Genomic DNA, 22,416 nt, shown 5'->3' with positions numbered 1-22,416 from the left:
TCTTGCCCTGAGTTTTCAAGAAAATTTTAGTTTCATCCCTCAATTTAAAATGCGATTCGGAACATTGCCATTTGATAACCAGAGTACGGCAGTGTAGAAAGGGTCTCGTGCTTGCAATTCTTTAAACTTTAAAGCTCTGCATGCATTTCTTTGCGTGTTTTAACGTGTATTGAGAATTCCAAGCTCACGATTCATACAAGTAGGTCCTACAAGTAAGGGCAGATTGGCGAATCATGCAATGAACACATTTAGAATGTGCAGCAAGCTCTTTTATTCTTCTCTGAAATCCTGATTTTACTCCTAGCATGGCTTGTGCACAATCTGTACAAATCAATCTATTTTTTTCTACTGCAAGCCATCAGATTCAAAAAAATTTTACTTACTGTATGTCGTCACTTATGATTGTAGTTTTTAAATCACTACAGACAAGAAACTCTTTTTTTAAATCTCCTGATTCTGATTAAAATAATGAATTGATATTTTTACACATGAATCAATATAATTGAACCAAAAAAAACGTGTGCATGAACAAGGTGAATTCTTTTCAAAGGTTTTAACGTGGACCACCGGTTGGGAAACACTGGTATAGACTGTTCCAGAATTAATAAGCACACTTGGATTTTTGAATGTTTCGAATTTTTTTTCATTTTTTTTTTTTACAAGTTTTTGACTTTGTACAGGTTATTATTATCTTGTATACTTTCTTCTAGCGTCAAGTTTTGCCGATTTTATAAAATAAAAGTTATGTTTTTGATTTTTTCCTGCACACGGTTTTGGGGTGTTTGCACAACACAGTTTTAAGTAGTTTCTCCAAATTTCTCATCAATATCCACACAAAATCCATTACATATGGTCATTATACTTATTTTACAAGCATTACAGGTATCAAAACCTGAAATATTGCTACTGAAGGTGAATTATAGGTATTTGTCATTCACAGAGTGCCGCTGCGAAGAACAAATAAATCTTTTCACTTATTTAGCATGTTTTTCATTTTATTTAATCAGTGTTGGCTTTTGACTAGGATTCTTAATGATCCCCAACATATACCAAACGCCAAAGTAATTTGATTTTTTTTTGCCACGCAGGTATCAATTTATTATAATTTACCTAGATAAAGTTTTGCACTTTTTCGAGGTTTTCTAACCTAACCTTACAACATATTTGCAATCACTTCTAAATCGACGACAAGACTGGCATTCTTAGACACTTCCAATGAAAACTCGACTGATCTACTAGCTCTACGTTTTTAACTAGCTGATTTAAAAAAAGGGACCTTAAAAATGGTCAATCTGTACAAAGCAATTTTTTTGACCCTAAATATGTAGATGCTAAATATTTTTCTAAATTTTACGCAGAATATTCAGAAAAAAATACATCACGTTTATCACATGAACATTCTGTATAGGACGCATCGAAATTTTCATGGAACATTACATGCATTTCAATTTGCCGACTTTTTTTTAGTGTGCTTATAATTTATGGAATAGTCTATATAACAATGTGTGCCATTGCGGTATCCGGTATAGTCGTGGTTTTTTTATTCAATTAAAATGAATAATCCAGTTTTTTTTTTCTCACAAATAATAAGGAACTTGATTCTGAGTTTTTAGTATTCAATTGCCAGAGATACCTGTACCTACCTATACCTATGATGGTCGTACACTCCGGACTGAAGCCGACTGTGAAGTCATAATCCTGGTCACTCATTCTTGGGCCATTATTGGCCAGTCTCTCCGACTAGGGGATATTTTAGACTTTCCTTACATGTTTTATTACCTTCACCGAAGAAAGGCAATATTACCACTAGGTGGATTAATCAGGGTTTTTTTTTTAACTGCACAATGATTGTGATTAAAATTTTGACTTATTTGCTTCCCTATGCTTAAACGATTGTATTTACTACTTTTATAGACTTCCTAAATTTTTAGATAATTTGGAAGTAATTTTAATGTGCACGCATCATTTGAAGTTAGTGTAGAAATTACTATGAAAATCGCTACTTATGTGAAAGGCCGTTCCGTGAGGCGGCCCATAAGCTAGTTAAATATAATTAACGCGTCGATTTCATAGAACACATCCTACACTGAAAGTCAGTTGTTGTAGCGAAGCGATTTGAGTTTTGTAAGTTAAGCTTTAAAGAAAACAAAAATGCTCATTCATATTATATATGTATATAATAGCCCTGTTTGTCTGTCCGGTGACTAACCAACCAGACGCAGCACGCGGGGTAATTCTCACAAAAAATAAAATATTTGATACTTCAATTCTTTTTTACTATCAGAAAACAAAACCAGTGACAACCTTAGACAATCAGACACAGCATTTGATGAAAAAATCACAGACAACAGACGTTGAAAATTTTGATTTTTTTTAATTCAGAAAAAAATCTATCACTCTTAAAAATAAAAAAATAAAAACACTTGCCACGGGCGCTATTGCGTCCACAAATAAACTAGTTACTGATATTGATGTTATTCTTTTACGTGTTAAATTGATTTTCCCTCGATTCAGTATTTTATTAATAACGTTTCTTGCCAATACCGTACCGCCAATACCGTGCTAAATTTCCTATCTTGCCAATGTTTTCATATATTTTAAGAGATTAATGGCTACGTTACGGAAAGGTTTTCTACAAAAGTTACTGTTTTCATATTAAATTTCATACAAACTTCAAACTGCTCGTGCTCAGTCAAATTACAACCAAACTAGCTAAAAATTCAGGAGGATTACTCAAACAGCAAATATCATCGATTAAACACAGGAGAACGAAAAAGTCAAAATTTGAATCACTCTACTGCACATGTACCATTTACTTAATTTCGTAGACAATTGATCAGTGGAGTGGCTTTCTAGGTTCTGGTTATGCATTAGCATTAGTATTAGCATTGTTACGGTGTAATTCGTAGATTGGACACTAGTGATACTCATGTTTTACTTTTGAGATCCTTATCTAGAATCCTATCAGAAATCAAGAAGGGGAGTGGTCATTGATTCCAGTCTTAAACAAAAATAACAAAAGCATGAGGATTACTACTCCTGGCCATGCCCATCTTCACCGTAACTAGGGAGAGGAAGGAAGTGTTGTTGTAGTACTTATTTAACGAGAGGCTACCGACTTAGCGACACCCTCATAAGTACCACGGAGTTGGATAATGAGGAAGGTATTCGTTGGGTCAGGATTTGCCTGTAGCTGCAATCTGCAATATTTTTACCAACCTTGCTACAAATCGTGATGCGTGTGTCTGCGCTATTTGCCGTTTATCACGGATTAAAAAGCGTATCGCCCTGCTTCAATCCATCTAACGTCACGAACGAATCGAATGTCTCACCAGATCTTCTGATGGAGCGTTGCACGTATCAGCCTAAAAAAGCTATGCCGGAAAGCCCTGTTCCAGCATTGTACCCCACATTGCATTCCGTTTCACAGAGTCGTACGCTGCTTTGAAATTCACAAACACCTTTTTTTAATCCATCTGACAGAAGTCATAAGGAATGCTACTTAAACTATTCAAACATTAATTGGGTACATAGACCGTTTAATTTCCTGTCTCAATACTGACGGAGACATACCAAGCTCGAGTACCCCACATCAGTGGAGGCACTTATTATAGAGGGCATCGGTTCATAATAGCTATATAAAGATTGATGATAATTTGTAGCGAGCATCCGTTCTGGGGCAGCAAGGATTACAGGGGTTAGACAAAAAGGTTAAGATAGGCAAAATTTTGTCAAAGTTCAAATCAGCATAACTTTGCGTAGAAAAATCCGATTTCGATAAAATTGGGACCATCAAACGTGAAAACTTCTTCTAGTCCCCTGCAAAATCTGTGATAGGTCCTCTGCCACCGGAGATGTTCCGGGTTTTCCAAGGGTATGTTAAAAATGCATTTTTTCTTCTGCTTGTCATTTTATGTGACGTTTACTACCATCATGTTTTATGCTTTCTCCAGAAACTAGAACTAATATGCTGTCCAATGCTGGCTGCAGATTCAAAATCCATTAGGTATAAGCAAAGATATGACCATTTTCGTGAAAAAGGTGCCGAATTGGCCATACACCCTGAATAAATGTCACTATCGCAGAACATCCGGAACCTGTTACAAATTGGCCAGAGAGTCTAACAGTCCTCAAAATATATTTTTAATAAAGATCCTATATTCATCGTCTTGGGAAAACATGAATTTTGTCATCCATATATGATTCATGATTCCAGATGGTACCAAAACCGGCCCCTCCTGGAAGGCCCTTGGAACCTGCTATAAGGGTGGCAGTAGACACTATCATTCTGGAAATGTTTCTGTAATCATCGTCTCGCAAAGCCATGAAGTTAGATACTCATATTTGCATTATTCCGATCTGTTATCATTTCATCATGTTCCCGGGACCGTTTTTTACGGAAATGGCCATATCTCTGTGTAGTTTTGATGGATTCTCGATCTACAGCCACCATTGGTCGGCATATTAGTTCTAGTTTCTGGGGAATGCATGAAACATGATGGCAGTAAACGTCACATAAAATGACAAGCAGAAGAAAAAATGCATGCAAATGCAAGAGTTTCCGCATCCGATGGTCCCAATTTTATCAAAATCGTATCATGCTAAGCAAAGTTATGCTGACTTGAACTTCGACAAAATTTTGCCTATCTCAACCTTTTTGTCTAACCCCTGTATGTCCAAGGGCTTGACGATCTCTCCCCAAGCCATCTACGAGTTGTGGCGCCTGCCTAGGATGTGGTGTGGTTTGACAGTGGGCCCTGTTAAACCTCTATAAAAAGCTGCATGTATCCGCAAGTAGGCTCCGCCAAAGCGACCATTTTTTTTTTTTTTTTTTAACGAAGGTGATGGAAATCTGCAAACAGACACCTGGGGAGGCGAACCCAGGTAGTGTGGGGATGGGATTACCACTCCCGACCCACTAAAACCAACTCCTTCCTCTCCAGTCATTCCCCCGGCCCGCAATTAAGCAATACTTCGGGGGCTGACTATTGGGCATTGCGTGCCCTCTCCATGACGTACACAAGTGCACGTATGCGCCTCAACTCTTCGACACTCCCCCATGCAACACATTTGCACAAGACACACTGACACCACATGTGCCCCAACACTCACCTGCCTATGCCGCTTGAATGACTGCAGGGGAAGACCAGGTACTCTGCAGGGGTACCCCCATGCCGCCATCTCACAGCATAGACAGTCCTCATTCAGTATGGTGCTCACCCCTGTCCTACAACAGGGTGGCACCACTTGTCTACCAAGTCGGAGGCGACCCTAGTTTGGTGACTCCAATGCCACTCCTACCTCAGCTACGAGGCAGACCTTTCACGTCTACTATTTCTGAGGTGCCGCAGAAGCATCAACCCCCCGACACCCCTGCCAGGCATAGAGAGACTTTCGTGTCCCCTAATACTGATGTGCCGCAGAGGTATCTGCCCCCTGACACTCCCTGCCAGGCCTAGCGAGACTTCACTCATTCCGTCCCTGACAGCCGGATCACACTACTGCCTAAGCAGCCACACTGACCATACGTACCATGCGAGTCTGACTTGTGTGCCTGCTCATCCATTCAGTCCCGATCGCTTGCACCACTTGTGCACCACTCTCTTTGACATTCAGTCACTCACTCAGTGGGGGTTGTAATACCCCCATCTCCCATTTTTATCCACTCTGTGCACCTCCTGTGCATCGTTTGGGCGTGGAACACCCGGCACGTCAGACGTGCCTAACACTCACCTACCCAGGCTTTGATACTGTCAATAGGTCACCATTAGGTACTTTGCTGGCAGCACCCACCCATTGACATTTCGAAGCCCAGGTAGTCCTCAGCCAGTGTGGTGGTCTCCCCATCCTGCAACGGGGTTGCACCACTTACCTTACATGTTTCCGATTTCTGAGGTGCCGCAGAAGCATCAACCCCCCGACACTCCTGCCAGACGCAGCTAGACTTTCGTGTCCCCTACTTCTGAGGTGCCGCAGAGGTATCTGCCCCCGACACTCCTGCCAGGCCTCACCAGACTTCAGTCATTCTAACACCACCGACCATGCGTACCATGCGAGACTTACTTGTGTGTTCACCCCTACACTCCGTCCCTCACTCTGTGGGATATTACGGGTAATACCCCCAGCTCCCATTTGCTTGCACCACATGTACACCACTTGGGGGTGTGTGGGTACCCCCATTGTCACCAGCTTGCCGTTGAAGCAGCCTTCACTCTGTGGAACCTTGACAGGCTCCGTTAACGACCTGGCTAATTGTTTCACCCCCAGGCCATTCATCCCTTCGGCACGGGTTGCCTGACACCTTGGGATTCGGGGTTAGGGGCTTGTATGCTTTAAGCGGCACACGGTCGCTTGATAGGGTTTGCTTGCGGATATGTGGTTTTTGGGAGGGAATTAACAGCGCCCCCTGTTAACCCCACCACCTCCTAGGCAGAACCCCAAAAGCGACCATGTGTCGCTCAAAGCGCACAAGCCCAAGTCCTGGTGTTAGGTGGGACGCTAAACAGCCCTGACACGATGGCCCTCCGACGAGACAGGAGGTTTGCGCAGGCCCAATAAGCCGCATTTAAAAACAACCATTACGAACGACATAGAAGATAATACGACTCGTTACAATCGGCAACGACCTAAGCGAGGAATAAAGCATCACGATTGGAAGCTTGGAACATGGAACTGCAAGTCGCTAGGCTTTGCAGGTTGCTCTACGGATAATCTACGATGAATTACATCCCCACAACTTCGACATCGTAGCGCTGCAGAAAATCTGCTGGACAGGACAGAAAGTGTGGAAAAGCGGGTATCGAGCGGCTACCTTCTACCAAAGCTGTGGCACCACCAACGAGCTGGGAACAGGCTTCATAGTGCTGGAAAAGATACGCCAACGCGTGATTAGGTGGCACCCAATCAACGTAAGGATGTGCAAGCTGAGGATAAAAGGCCGTTTCTTCAACGTGCACTGCCCACACGAAGGGAGACCCGACGACGAGAAAGAAGCGTTCTATGCACAGACAGACATACGATGGATGCCCACTGCGAGACGTCAAAATCTTCATCGGTGACATGAACGCTCAAGTAGGAAGGGAGGAAATGTATAGACCGGTTATCGGACCGGATAGTCTGCATACCGTATCTAACGACAACGGCCAACGATGCATAAACTTTGCAGCCTCCCGCGGAAAGGTAGTCCGAAGCACTTTCTTCCCCCGCAAGAATATCCACAAGGCCACATGGAAATCACCTAATCAAGTAACGGAAAACCAAATCGACCACGTTCTAATCGACGGTAAATTTTTCTGCGACATCACGAACGTACGCACTTACCGCAGTGCGAATATTGAATCCGACCACTACCTGGTTGCAGTATGTCTGCGCTCAAAACTCTCGATGGTGTACAACACGCGTCGGAGTCGTCCGCCACGGCTAAACATTGGGCGGCTACAAGACGGTAGACTAGCCCAAGACTACCCGCAGCAGCTGGAAGTGGCACTCCCAACGGAAGAGCAGCTAGGCGCAGCATCTATTGAAGATGACTGAAGGGATATTCGATCCGCCATTGGAAGCACCGCAACCGCTGCACTAGGCACGATGGCTCCGGATCAGAGAAACGACTGGTATGACAGCGAATGTGAGCAGTTAGTTGAGGAGAAGAATGCAGCTAAATGGCGATATGTCAGAACATGCGACTTGCGGCTCCGAATCTCCAGGAAATCCAGGAGGAGATCGGCCGGCTGAAAAACGAACAGTGGGTAATGTCTGTGACACAACCGCTAAGCGGACGTAGGACTTGACTTGACCATGCCTTTAAGATACATAGTATGTCCAAGTTTCTCACATCAACTATTTTGGATAAATAATCGGCGTTGCATGCCATTCCTTGGCAAAATCTTCTCATCAAACCGACACAGAAATCAAATCTACCTCGAACAAGAATCATTAAAATAAATTCAGGAAGTATCCAAGGAAGTTGGCCCAGCAGGGGATGTAGACTGTATCTCAGCCCTTCCACTGAAGGGCCTCCTAATCCGTGCGATAGCGACTGAAGGAGAACATTATTTTTAACTCTTACAGCCTTGAAAAAGGCTGTTTGCTTCGGCTAAGTGCAAAAAGTAAGAAAACGATCTTTTCAAATAACCGCGAATTTCTAGTGATGGTATAAAAAAGACTGAATGCTCTGCGGGGGCATTCTCGAGTCCCTTCGAAACGCGTAGAGGGTTACGGCAAGGTGATGGTCTTTCGTGTCTGCTATTCAACATCGCTTTGGAGGGAGTAATACGAAGGGCAGGGATTGACACGTGGTACGATTTTCACGAAGCCCGTCAAGTTATTTGGTTTCGCCGACGACATTGATATCATGCCACGTAACTTTGAGATGATGGAGGAAACCTACATCAGACTGAAAAGCGAAGCTAAACGGATTGACTAGTTAACAACACATTGAAGATGAAGTACATGATAGTAAGAGGCTCAAGAGAGGCCAATGTAAGCCACCCACCACGAGTTTCTATCGGTGGTGACGAAATCGAGGTGGTTGAAGAATTCGTGTACTTGGGCTCACTGGCAACCGCCGATAACGATACCAGCAGAGAAATTCGGAGTCGCATTATGGCTGGAAATCATACGTACTTTGGACTAGAATAGAGTTTGCCGCCGTACCAAACTGACTATCTACAAAACGCTTATTAGACCGGTAGTTCTCTACGGACACGAGACCTGGACGATGCTCGTGGAGGACCAACGCGCACTGGGAGTTTTCGAAAGGAAAGTGTTGCGTACCATCTATGGTGGGGTGCAGATGGCAGACGGTACGTGGAGGAGACGAATGAACCACGAGTTGCATCAGCTGTTGGGAGAACCATCCATCGTTCACACCCCGAAAATCGGAAGACTGCGGTGGGCACGTAGCCAGAATGTCGGACAGTAATCCGGTGAAAATGGTTCTCGACAACGATCCGACGGGAACAAGAAGTCGAGGTGCACAGCGGGCAAGGTGGATCGATCAGGTGGAGGACGATTTGCGGACCCTCCGTAGACTGCGTGGTTGGCGAAGTGCAGCCATGGACCGAGCTGAATGGAGAAGAGTGCAGCATAGGCCATTCCGGCCTTAGTTTGGTAATAAATAAATAAATCCGTTCAAGGGGCCCTCCTTAGCCGTGCGGTAAGACGCGCGGCTACAAAGCAAGACCATGTTGAGGGTGGCTGGGTTCAATTCCCGATGCCGGTCTAGGCAATTTTCGGATTGGAAATTGTCTCGACTTCCCTAGGCATAAAAGTATCATCGTGCTAGCCTCATGATATACGAATGCAAAAATGGTAACCTGGCTTAGAAACCTCGCAGTTAATAACTGTGGAAGTACTAGAAATTGCCAGCAGTGAACTGGTATTGTAAAATTATAAAGTTTGATACGTCGCATGACGTTGTTTGGTTCCTCCAGGGCACCTGATCCGGGGTATTACCAGATGGACATAGACAGAAAATATACGACATTGCCAGCAATGAACTGGTATTGTAGAATTATGAAGTTTGATACGTCGCATGACATTGTTTGATTCGGATCGATAAGCGGCCACTTCCCCCAGGGCACCTGGTCCGAGGACATGGCCAGATGGACACAGACAGAAAATGTACGAAATGGCCTGCAAGGAACTGTTATTGTAAAATCATGCAGTTCGATACGTCGCATGACGTTGTTTGATTCGGATCGATAATCGGCCGCTTCCCCCAGGGCATCTGGTCCGGGGCATGGTCGAATGGATACAGACAGAAAATATACGAAATTGCCAGCAGTGAACTGGTTTTGTAAAAACATGGAGTTTGACACGTCGCATGACGTTGTTTGATTCGGATTGATAAGTGGCCACTTCCCCGAGGGTACCTGGTCCGGATACATGGCCAGGTGGACAGAGACAGAAATATAATGCCTGGAATGACCAGGAATGCACTGACATTGCAAAATCGTGAAGTTTGAAACGTCACAAGGCCTTGTTTCGATTGGGTTGCTAAGTGGCCACTTCCCCCAGGATACCAAGCACCAGGTACTTCCAAAGTGGCCTAATAATCATAGGGAATCTATGAGGCCATTCTGCTTTACGTATCATAACATCTGTCGATGAATCTATATTTTACAATCATTAAATTGCTGAGAAAAGGATTTTTCCATGCCAAAATAATCTATTACCCCAACGGAATCCGGAATATCTTCGGAACCATGTTACGGACCGTCTATGTTCGTCCATGTTACGTCCGCTTGACTATCTGTGAAAATAGAAATATTTGCATATCTATATTTCCTTTCTACACAGATATTAGCACATTTCATTACCGCCAACGGGGGTGTCATTGGGCCAAAATGTGGTATGCTTCAAATAAATGTTACAAAGCTCTAGTATTTCACATTGGAATCAAGTTTTAATTAGTTTGGAATAAGCTTGAACAAGGAATTTATGACTGTGTAGGGAAAAAATAATAAATTAGGGAAATTCTTCAAAGTTATATGAACCGGTGCCAGCGAAAGTGGTACATGTTACATTGAGTTAATTTTACAGGAGACGCATTTTTCCGAAAACTTCGAAAATAAAATTCAAATTAGCAATTTTCTGCATCTCAACTGTACCAACGTGTTATAACTGATGTGCCTTAAGGTAGTAATGAGAAATATGCGAAGTTTCTTGACAAATTTTAAGTTTGTTGGAACAAAATGCACATGTACCACTATTAATGGGAGCAAAATGCAACAGAAACCTAAAATCGTTGCCAGCAAAAGTGGTACATGTACATTTTTAAAATTATTTTAAACGGCAGTAAACCATCTTGAAATTCAAAATAGGGTTAAATTCTGTTGCGGAAACAACTATGTTGTACAATTTTCTTTTCAATAAGCTGTTTTTAGTGGGTATAACTGCACATGTACCACTTTTCCTGGCAACGAAATTGCCATTGTGATATATACAAGAAATTAAACAATGCATATCTCCAAATTTAGTTGTCAAAAATTACTTTTTAGTTATTCCCTTACTAAACCTTTGCTCCCAGAAGTAGTTGGTGTAAAAAACACAAAATCGACAAAAATGGTTTATGTACCACTTTGGCTGGCACCGGTTCATATGTTGTTTAATATTGGCCCATTCTCACCCCTCTCAGGGGATGACATTGGGCCAAGTACAAAAAGTTCAACGGTGACGATGCAGCGATTCAATCGTTCATTAAAAATAATTGCCTACATTACGGCTTTTACCAACTATGTATGGCAAATCAACCAAAGGCTTGGCCCAATCTCACCCCTTTTCAGCGTGCATTGCTCGTTGCTACGAAAAACAAGAACCGCTATAGAAATATCCATAAAATTCGATAAAACAACAACAGATTATCGTAACATGATAACCAGGTATCCATCGATCTAAAAACTAGTTATGCAATAGATTTGCGGGGTATTACTGACACTATTTTAATACGGGTTCATTCGATCAATAGTTTTACATTCAAATTCCAAGCATTATGGTACGAGCACAATTAGTTCTTGGATTTCATTTTGTGGTTTCCTAGACGTGAATTTTAATATAATTTCGAACCATTTGAAGTTTTGATCAAAATTCGTAACAGTTTCTGATATATTAGGAGTTGAAACATTTTTCGTTTTTGGCCCAATCTTACCCCCTAGGCCCAATGTCACCCCGAACGACGGTATAGCAAAAATCTCCGCTCGGAACACCGTTGGATAGTTTCCCATTGCCACTGAGATCGCTATCACAGGGCCGAAGATTCCTGCACCCGTTTTTGTTCCTATTTTTGAGCCATCTGTGTAGAATTTTATGGAACCGTCTCGAACAGTGGGACCTCTGACATCCCAAACCATACGTGATGGTTCATATATGTTGTAAGGAATGTTATAGTTCTCCACAGGTTTCATCCAGTCTCCATTCATATTCATCACTGGCCCATATTGAAAATTTTGTGAAATACTCAAGCGGCCCACTAAATCGCCTGACTTGAATAACTTCAATCGTTTAAGTTTTTGCATATTCTTTTCCGCTTCTAACTGCACGAATTCATACAATGGTAACAGATAAAAAATTGCATCTAAAGATTTCGAAGGGGAGCTACGCATCGCTCCCGTTATAGCAATGGACACTAACCTTTGCAGTTTTGTCAGCTTCTTCTGTGCAGTAGCCCCTTTTGTTTTTGGCCACCAGACAAGAGCAGCATATGTCAGTTTTGGACGAATAATGGAAGTATAGATCCACTTTATCATTTTTGGTCTTAAGCCCCATTTTCTTCCAAATGTTTTAGAGCATATCCAGAAGGCACTAGTTGCCTTTCCGATCGCACATTCAATATGAGCACTCCAGTTCAGTTTAGAATCCACAATGACTCCCAGGTATTTGACCTGTTCACTAAGCTGAATTTCTAGTCCTCCAAGCTTTAGAACTTTTAGATCAAGTTCCCTTTTCCTAGTGAATGGTACAATTACAATTTTTGACGGATTAATGCTAAGGCCTTTCTGAATACACCACGATTGGGTAAAATTTAGAGCCCATTGCATTCTTTCAGAAATGATATTTTCGAATTTCCCCCTCACTATAATAACAATATCGTCAGCAAAGCCTACAACCTCGAAACCTTTTTCTTTCAAGCTTCCTAGAAAATCGTCTACAACTAAAGACCACATTAGTGGTGAGAGGACTCCTCCTTGAGGGCAACCGAACTTCCCAGCTCTGAAGAGATTTCTCTTTTTGCAAGCATGCTGTGAATCCATTTGATAATGTTCGTGTCGAAGTTTCTTTTCTTCATGGCACGATCCATTGACGAATAAAAAGCGTTATCGAAAGCTCCTTCAATATCCAAGAAAGAACAAAGTGCTATTTCTTTTGCCGATAGCGCTTTATCCACTTTAGATACCACTGTATGAAGTACCGTAATTGTTGACTTACCGGACTGGTAAGCAAACTGGAACTTAGACAGTGGATGTTTATTCATGTAATTTGAGTTGATATAATCACTCAACACCTTTTCCATAGTTTTCAACAGAACTGATGAAATACTAATGGGCCTGAACGATTTAGGATGCGTCTTATCTCGCTTTCCTACTTTTGGTATAAAGATAACTTTTACTTGCCTCCATGAAGATGGAATATAATTGAGTCTTAGACTTGCCTTAAAAATCTCAATTAACGGCGGAATCAGCACTGCTTCGCCGTTTTGAAGCATTGCATTCCGTCTGGTCCTGCAGATTTATAAGGCTCAAAAGATCTCACTGCATTCTTCACCCTGGCTTTTGTAAAGATATCGTCAGCCAAGGCTTGTGTAACATTTTTTGAATCACCAGACATTGGTCTTGCTGAACATCTTTGACTTTCAACCGAACCACTTGTTGTTGGGTCTACACACATAATCGATCCAGGAAAATGGGTTTCCATAATCAACTTTAATGTTTCACCAGAAGTTTGTCTGGAAACTTTATCCACTTTTTTCAGATTCCCTAGTTCATTAGTATGATCTTTTGAAAGTGCCCTCTGAAATCTCGCGACTTCTGGAGTATTGCTTTTCACATGTTTGAACCCAAGATCTTCTTTTGGATTTTCTTATTTCGTTATTGTACTTGGTAAGTGCACTCCTATACGGAGTCCAATTCAAGGTTCTTTTTGCTTCATTAAAAAGTTTACGAGAAGTCTTCCGCAGTTTTTCCAATTTTGAATTCCACCACGGAACGTCCCTGTTAGAGGACGACTGTTTAGTAGGACAACTATTGTAGAAAGCATTTAAAATCTTATCACCTTTTGGGAAAAACATTCCAGTTGTTGAACTAAATCAATCTTTCCATTTTTTGTAAATGGGTCTGAATTTAAATTTGGCTTATATTGTTCCCAGTTCGTTTTTCTAGCGTTTCTAAATGAAGTTGATGATCGTTTTCCCCAGCTCCATTCAAACACAATATATTTGACATTAATACTAAACAAGGGAAAGTGAAACTAGAGCAATGAGAACAATGTAATAAGCATCAAATCTTAGTGCCGCCAGTGTTTTAACCGAAGCAAGATCCCAACTGCTCCACCATGCGTTGAACAGATTAAATCTTACCCAATCTAGCCAACACGAGTGCCGATATTGACCAAAGAGAGTGGGTGGAGCTCATGCACTGCGTATCACAGACATCGCCTGTTGCCGTCGAGCTCTACGACCCCTGCTCATCGAGAGTGCTGTCGGGCGTAGTATTTCTCATTTGCCGAATTTAGAACAAAACTTTGTTTTCTGATCTTTGCTGTACCGTCTGTGTGGTACCTTCTGCTGCTGACCTAATGGTGAATTTAAAAACCCGAGCCATAACTCGAGAACTAGAGCTAGTATCAATGTTTGTTATCATGATGAGCAGATTGTTGAACGTTGACTCTGCTTAGATAATTCTGAAGACTGAGTTTACAATTAGTTTAAGTATGTACCAAAGAAACATCTTCCTAGGGATTGAAACTTATTAGAAATTGATAAAATTTTATTTTTTTTAAGTACGGCGATGAACCCTAATGGCGTTAGCTTCAGAAACTGATTTCCCATAAGTCTACATCTGTTGACGCTGAAAAATGCCAACATTTATTTCTGCCTGGCATGGATTATTTCAATTTTATATTTCCTACTTTGCACTTACTCTCAATTCCGCACCTAACTAGTGTGCTGATGGTTCACACTGCTCCCCATCCACCCCTGGTTCCGGCTGCTGAATTATCATAACGAGTGGCAATTTATCAGGATCTCGGACTTCACCACATGGTAGACGGCCCGGATGGCTACGCTGCCGGAAGTCCGAGTGAGTAACGACACCCGACAGCCAGTGCGGGATAGAATTTAAGGGCCTTCACTGCAGGGCCACCTAACTACCGGTCCGGATTGTTCCCTTCTTATCGTTGGTTCGTTCCCTCTTCCTCCATCGTCCTTTCACTGGCTATTATTCTGTCAGTAATTCTATCCAAATTTTTTGGATAATGCAAGTTCATTAATAACGAAGCTCATTTATTTCGGCACTCTGCCACTGGTTCGGTACTTGGAAGATAAGACACTCCCAGGCGGAGGGAGGAACACGTCCACCCTGACAAAGATACCTTCACTTTAAAATGACGAGTACAGAACTCGTGCCATGAGCATCATCACCATAGCTGATGACAGTGACCGGATTTGGAAATGTGGTTCTTGCTGAGTTGGCTTAGCCGATCGTCCCCACGATAAAAGGCACCAAAAAGACTGAGGGGATGTTTTGGTAGGACAAGCAATTTATTCTCATCAAATTAATGTCTAATGGAGAACGAAGTTATTTCTTACAGTTTTTTTTTCAATCTCGCTTGTTCTCTTTCGAATTAGTTTCCTTTTCAAGTGCGCTGGTGTGGCTTTGATTGCACTACTGTTTGGTCTGTGTCATTTTCACATCGAGATTCTTCCAAATGTGTATTACGAAATGGAATCTGAGATTATGATTAATGAAAATGATTAAAACAGTTTTTAGCCTGGAGAATTTATCTCGGGTGTAACTTGAATTTTATACTTGGTTTAATTCTACACTTGCATATTGTTGGTTCAGTCCCAAAAACGAAGGCTATATCATAATCCGGGAACAAATTGGTCGCACCATAAAACCTTAGTGATTCTCAAGCCAAGATGGTACTAAGAATAACATACATTCTTGCTAAGGATTGCGTATTCGCAACAAAGTCCAACCAATATTTTTAGTGATGGATGGATAACGTTTATTTTTCACAAAATTGTAAAAATAAACGCATTAATCCACCTGACGATAATAGTGCATCTCTCTCTCGTACATTACCAAAAAAGTATGTTTGCCACAACTTTTGAATACAAAGTCCCATCCGGCCAATTTTCATTAGGAAACAATGGGACAGGATTCCCCGTAGCATTCAACATGCAAGAAAATGAGTTAAATATAAGTGTGGCAAATGAGTTTGTTTACGAGCATACATACATATAAGCACATACTCTCACATCCATACACATATAGCCATTCATCACATCACAGCTACTTTCGCTTTTCATGACATTTCCATTTCCATTGCATATAATCATATCATCGGAATATGATATGAATTCCATAGAGAAATTTTCATAATATAATGTCACTTTTGGTCATTTTACCCATACTTGGATATTTCTTTCGATATCTCTTAACTCTGTAAAACCCTGATGGTTTTTTAGCAAAATATAAGGTTTTTCCTCAGGTTGGTCATAAACTTAACTTTTCTAAACATTTTTCCTCCTTCTCGTTCATGGTCAGTTGTGGTGTAGAAAGTCAATTATTTAAAATGTCGACCTTTTTCATGTATGTACCTGTGTTCATGTGCAGTGCCGCAATGCCGTACAGTAATGGCACCGTCAAACGGAGCTACATGCTATTTTTTTTTTCGAAGAACGAGGTTACAGTGCACATTGTTTCATACCTTTTGATAGAAATGTCTCTCCATATATTTGTTATAAGAAAACTGCTGACGATGTCAATACTCTATCGTTTAGAAAACATTATTTTGATGGTTTTATTCTTTATTATTGTGAATTTTGATACGGGCATCAGTTTTTAGCTTCTCTAATGAAGCCAAGGACAGAGGAGCACTTGGCAATGGGGTGCTTAATACATGGCATCCTTAGGAACCTTCCGAAAGTGAGATTTGAAGTAATATGCTACAGATTAAAACTAAACAGAAGCACATTAAAATCAAATAAAATTTTGCTCCGCATTTATGTTGGTCAGATAAATAGAACGTCAGAACCAAGATGAATACACCACTAGGTGTTCCAATCTGCCAAATTCACGATTCAGCCATCTTGGATTTAAGTATGGGAGAGCCAGCCGGTTTGTTTATGTTTTGCACCGAAAATGAATTTTTCACCCCCGCCTTCTTCTCGTCCATAAACTGAGCACATTGAAACACCTAGCTGTGTATTCATCTTGGTCAGAACTATCTTTAGGAAGACATCTGATTAGCCTACTGGATGGACGAACGGAGGATCTTTGGGTGAATAGCTCTTCTGAGCCCCGATTGGTTGGATTCCAATAGCCGAATCGTTGATTTAAGAGACAAATTAAGCGCTGGTATCCAGAAGTATGGAAGCGGCGATGGTGGCAAAACCTGTCCTTCAGCTGTCTTGTTCTAAGCCCTATATTTGAATGATCGTGGACATTTATAAAAACGCTAAGCATACTGAACTATTGCCCGAACGAGAGAGAAAATATTCGACTGGATATTGTGCAGTGGCATCAGAAGAAGTAGCCTTTAGAAAATGTCATTCTTGAATTCGCGCTAGCAAAAATTATAGCAGTCAGGAAAAATGAAAAATAATTCGCATTGTACCGCTCATAAAAAAAAACTACTCCGCTTACTTTAAGTTGCAGCAAAAAATAAGCACCAGTCGCCAGTAGTTTTTGTAAATAAGGTAGATTGTAAGATTAATCCACATTTTATGATGCACGAGAAAGGCATCATCGCCGCTAGATTTTTTTTTTTTTGATCTTGAATTTTCTTTTCCAAAACTATGATTTTTTAATAATCCTGAATTGCAATGTCCGATCGGACCAATTTTCAATAGCAAACATTGGGACCGCATTCCCCGTCGAATGCAACTTGTTGCGAGTAGATATGGTGATGCTAAGTGCCAAAACGTGTGTCTACAAATTTTGTACACATACACACATACACACATACACACACAAGACGTCAAGGCCACTGCGAGTTAGACCGGGACCATCGTCCCTAACCCCTATTCTCAAGGCGTCAAGCGACCCGTGCCGAGGGGATACATGGCCAGGGGGGTGAAATAAAGAGCTAGGCCTTTAACGGAGCCTGTGGGGTACTTGGGCACCCTCCACAGTAATTGTCCCTTACCGCGTCATGCTGGGCTCTGGCGTGGTGGACCTCTTTTCCCGAGCAACTCGTGGGACCAAAATGGAAAACCAAGTCAATTCTTCAATTAGTGGTAGTAGTGTAGGCGACAACCCCTTCGCAAGAGGTGGGTTGTTCCGGGTCTCCGCCTCAGGGAGGCCAGAGGCAATAGTCGGCAGCTCAGTGCGCAGCGCTAGCGTGGGTCACTCAACTTTCCTCTCGGCTAAAAAAACGCCGGTAGGGGTTATTGACGGCCCATGGCTTGTGGAGGCGATGAACCGCAAACGCGATGGGCTTTCGGCCTTCGAGGTGGCGACGCAACAGCTGGACGCCATCATCGACTTTGCGTCATCGAAGCATAATATCAGCAAGGACCTCAAGAGGAGCTTGCAGAAACTTCGAAAGTCGATGCTGGACGCCAAGCTAGAGAGGGCGGTCGGGACGGCCAAGTGTAAACCCGTGAAATCGGTGGAGTCGAGGTCTACCCAGACTGAGACCCAAGGATTCGCGAACTCGGGCAAGGTCGAATCGACCGAAGGCGTGCCAGCGAAGACGGTGGTACCAAAGTCTACCCAGACTGAGGCTCAAGCATTTGCGGGTACGTCGGGGGTGACTGCTCCAACGGAGCAGACACAAAAACGGGGGAGACAGTCTCCAGGCGATGCCCTAGTCATCACGGCAGACGAGGCCAAGTACTCGGACGTTTTGAAGGCGATGAGGAGTGACGTCAAGATCGGTGAACTCGGCGCCGACGTACGTCAAATAAGACGTACCCGACTGGGCGAGATGATCTGAAGCGGGGCGTCTCGCAAAAGGGCGCCGCCTACAAGAAGTTGATCACAAGATGATCGGTGCTGCAAGGACTCGCAGCTAACCTCGAGGGTGCGTTGTGCACTGGCCCCCCTTTGAAGCATTACTTTCTGGTTGTACCGAAGGGACTATGGGCTTGGCGGCAATGAAAACGGTTTAGCGGGTCGGGGATGTAGTCCTGCCTCCCTCGTTTGCTTTTGGAGGTGATCCCTAACCCCGCACTTCCTGGACAACCCAGGATGTCAGTTGAGCAGATTCCCCCTCCATTGCTTAGGAAGAAAATAAAACACGCACATACATACGCACATACAGACATCACCTCGATTCGTCGAACTGAGTCGATCGGTATATAACCCTATGGGTCTCTGGGCCTTCTATCAAAAGTTGTTTTTTGGAGTAGTCCTATAGCCTTTCGGTACAACTTTGTTGTACGAGAAAGGCAAAACAATGACAATTGCAATGTCCGACCGGGCCAATTTTCAATAGCAAACATTGGGACCGCATTCCCCGTCGAATGCAACTTGTTGCGAGTAGATCGGGTAATGCTAAGTGCCAAAACGTGTGTCTACAAACTTTGTACATATACACATACACACACATACATACATACACGGGGAAGGGCCGGTTGGCCGAAAACCGTTCGGCCGAATGCCATTTGGCCGAATGACACTAGGCCGAAAGTTGTTTGACCGAACAGACCATTCGACCGAAAATCATTTGACCGGAAGGGTCATTCAGTCGAAAGGATCTTTTGGCCGGAAGGGTCATTAGGCCGAAACGGTCATTAGGCCGAATAGGTCATTCGACCGAAAAGTGAGAAATTAGGATTGAGAAGAGAGACGTCTCAATTCTCATTCCTCATTTCTTACTTCTCACTGTAAAAAGTGAGAAGCGTGAAGTGAGTAGTGATACGTCTCACTACCCACTTCACAATACTCACGTCTCTCTTCTCACTCATCATTTCTCACTTCTCACTGTAAAAATTTACAAGCACGAAGTGAGTAGTGAGACGTATCAATATTCACTTCGTGCTTCTCACACTCTACAAATAAAGAGTGAGAAGCGAGACGTCTCTCTTTACTGTGAAAAGTGAGTAATGCGAAGTAAGTAGTGAGAAGTCTCACTACTCACTTTGCGCTTCTCACTTTTTACAGCGATAAGTGATAAATAAGGAGTAATAAGTGAGACGTCTCGTTTCTCACACCTCATTTCTTACTTTTCGCTGTAAAAAGTTAGAAGCGCAAAGTGAGTGAAAAGACGTCCCACTACTCACTTCGTGCTTCTAACTTTTTACAGTGAGCAGTGAGAAGTGAGAAGTGAGTAGTGAGATGTCTCGCTTTTCTTTCTTCATTTTGCTCTGTTCACTGTAGAAAGTGACAAGCGCGAAGTGAATAGTGAGACGTCTCACTACTCACTTCGCGCTTCTCATTTTAGACAGTGAGATGTGAGAAATGAGGAGTGATGAGTGAGACGTCTTACTTCTCACTCCTCATTTCTGACTTTTCAAATGACCTGTTCGGCCAAATGACCTATTTGGCCAAATGTCTTATTCGTCCAAATGTCCTATTCGGCTAAATGACCCATTCAGCCAAATTACCCCTTCGGCCAAATGAACCTTTCGGCAAATTGAGCCTTTCTGCCAGATGACCCTTATAGCCAAATGACTTTTTTGGCCTAATGACCTTTTCGGCCAAAATGAACCTATCGGCCAAATTACCCATTCGGCCAAATGACTTTCGACCAGATGGGTTTCGGCCTAATAATCATAATTATTGCTTCAATTGTCAAAATAATTCGGCGAAATGGCTTCGGCCGAATGTGTTTAAGCCAAACGATCCTTTCCCTACATACACACATACAGACAACACCTCAGCTCGCCGAGCTGAGTCAATCGGTATATTGTCGGCGTAGCACCAACTTAGAATTCGGGAGGCGGGACTTCAGAACCGAACTTTCTTCCGAAGTTTTATCTGCCAAACTAATTAATGCGTTGTTTAGCGCATCTTTAGGTGAATCCAGCGCACTACTTCCGAAGTTGGGAAAGTTGCCTGTATCTGGAGAAAAATCCAACTTCGGTATAAAAAGCGTTATAAATTTGTTCCGGATAGACAATATAACTCTATGGGTCTCAGGGCCTTCCATCAAAAGTTGTTTTTTGGAGTAATCCTATTGGAACAACTTTGTTGTCCGAGGAAGGCAAAAACGCAGTGTGCTATGATTGTGTCCAGACGTGTTTTTTCTATCCCTCATTTTTTTTCTCGCAAATTTGTTTTCGCGGTTTTAAATAGTTTTGTATTCTAAGACACCTTTTAATTTTACATCCAACTTTCTCAAAGTCTGAACGTACGCTTTCATATAATCTCTAAAAAATCATAACTTCTACATTCCTCAACTGTGATTTCGCAATTGTGACAATTAAACAATCGCTCAGATCTCTAATTTCTGGAAATGTGATAATATTTTGGATTGGTCACTTGGGTCCGGAAATATTCCGGGATGTACTGGGGTAGGGTTTTGAAGCCCGTGGGAACACTTGTTTAGCATTTCTGATGCGTGACATGTCAAACTTCATGATTTTCCAAAATAATATCGACTGGGACCATTCTGACTGTGTTTGGACAAGTTGGACGTGTTAGGGAATGTTCCGGAAACCTGATCTGCCGGTTAAAAGGGCCATTTTCTTTCAGTGATAGATCCTAGCTTGCGACATCTAAAACTTCACGATTTTGCAAAATAAGATCAATTAAGCTCAGTTTAAGGGTTTTTGGACAAGTTGGACATGTTCCGGAATCTTCTGGAATACTGCCCCAGGGACTAAATGGCCTTTTTTTGATAATATACGAAGCCTCGCATGCGAAATCTCAAATTACTGATTTCGCAAGCAAGTTCAATGGAGCTTATTTTGAGGGTTTCTCGATAAGTTGGACATGTTCCGGAATAGTGCTTCCGGAAAAAAATGACATGTCAAACTTTCTTGATTTTTCAAAACAAGATCAATGGATCTCATTTTGAAGGTTTCTGGCTAAATTGGATATGTTCCGGAATGATGCTGATGCCCGGGGGGAAAATGGCCTGTTACGATAAATTACGAAACCTCGCTTATGACATCTCAACCTTTACGATTTTGCCAAACAAGAGGAGGAAAAAGGTTTTTTTTAACAAAATTATTTTGAGCTTTTTAGTGGAATGTCTTCATTTATAGAGCCACGCTTGCGATAGCTAGAGCTTCATGATTTTGGAAAAAAAGATCAATTGAGCTCATTTTGTTATACATAATTTGTTTAAGTTGGACATGTTCCGGGATCTTTAGGAATCCTGATCTTAACGGAAAAAAAATGACCATATTTGATCAGTTTTAAATCCTCGCTTGCGACTTCTCATGCTTCATGATTTTATTAGTTGTAAAACTTCGTTTGTGACATCTCACACTCCATGATTTAGCAAAGCATTGGATTTGGATTTTTGTGTGGTTTCTGCTCAATTCGAAAATGTTCCGAAATTTTTCGGGATTGTAGTCTTCTGAACAAAATGGTAATTTTTAAATATTTCTTAATCCCCGCTTGCGACATGTCAGACTTCATAATTTTGTAGTCTTTGGGCAAATTGGTCATGGTTAGGAATCATGCGGAAGTCTGGAACTTTGATAAAATTGAGCCTTAGTCTCTCTTGTAGAGTAGCGCTTAAGTCACCTTATTTTTTTATACAGATCGCTCCGTGTGGAAGAGAACAGGAGAGCAAGTT

The 22,416-nt window shown here is 42.1% G+C and overlaps 1 protein-coding gene across 5 annotated transcripts in view; it reads left to right on the top strand.

Moving 5' to 3' along the window:
• The window catches only part of LOC134224618 (Ig-like and fibronectin type-III domain-containing protein 1), a 704,696-nt gene that overhangs the window by 85,871 nt on the left and 596,409 nt on the right, over positions 1–22,416 (top strand). The gene's annotated exons all lie outside the window — the stretch shown is intronic.

Source organism: Armigeres subalbatus, chromosome 3, assembly GCF_024139115.2.
Source record: "Armigeres subalbatus isolate Guangzhou_Male chromosome 3, GZ_Asu_2, whole genome shotgun sequence".
NCBI classification, from domain to species: Eukaryota; Metazoa; Arthropoda; class Insecta; order Diptera; family Culicidae; genus Armigeres; species Armigeres subalbatus.
Note: the sequence above shows the minus strand (reverse complement) of the source record. Positions and strands in the feature narration are given on the sequence as shown.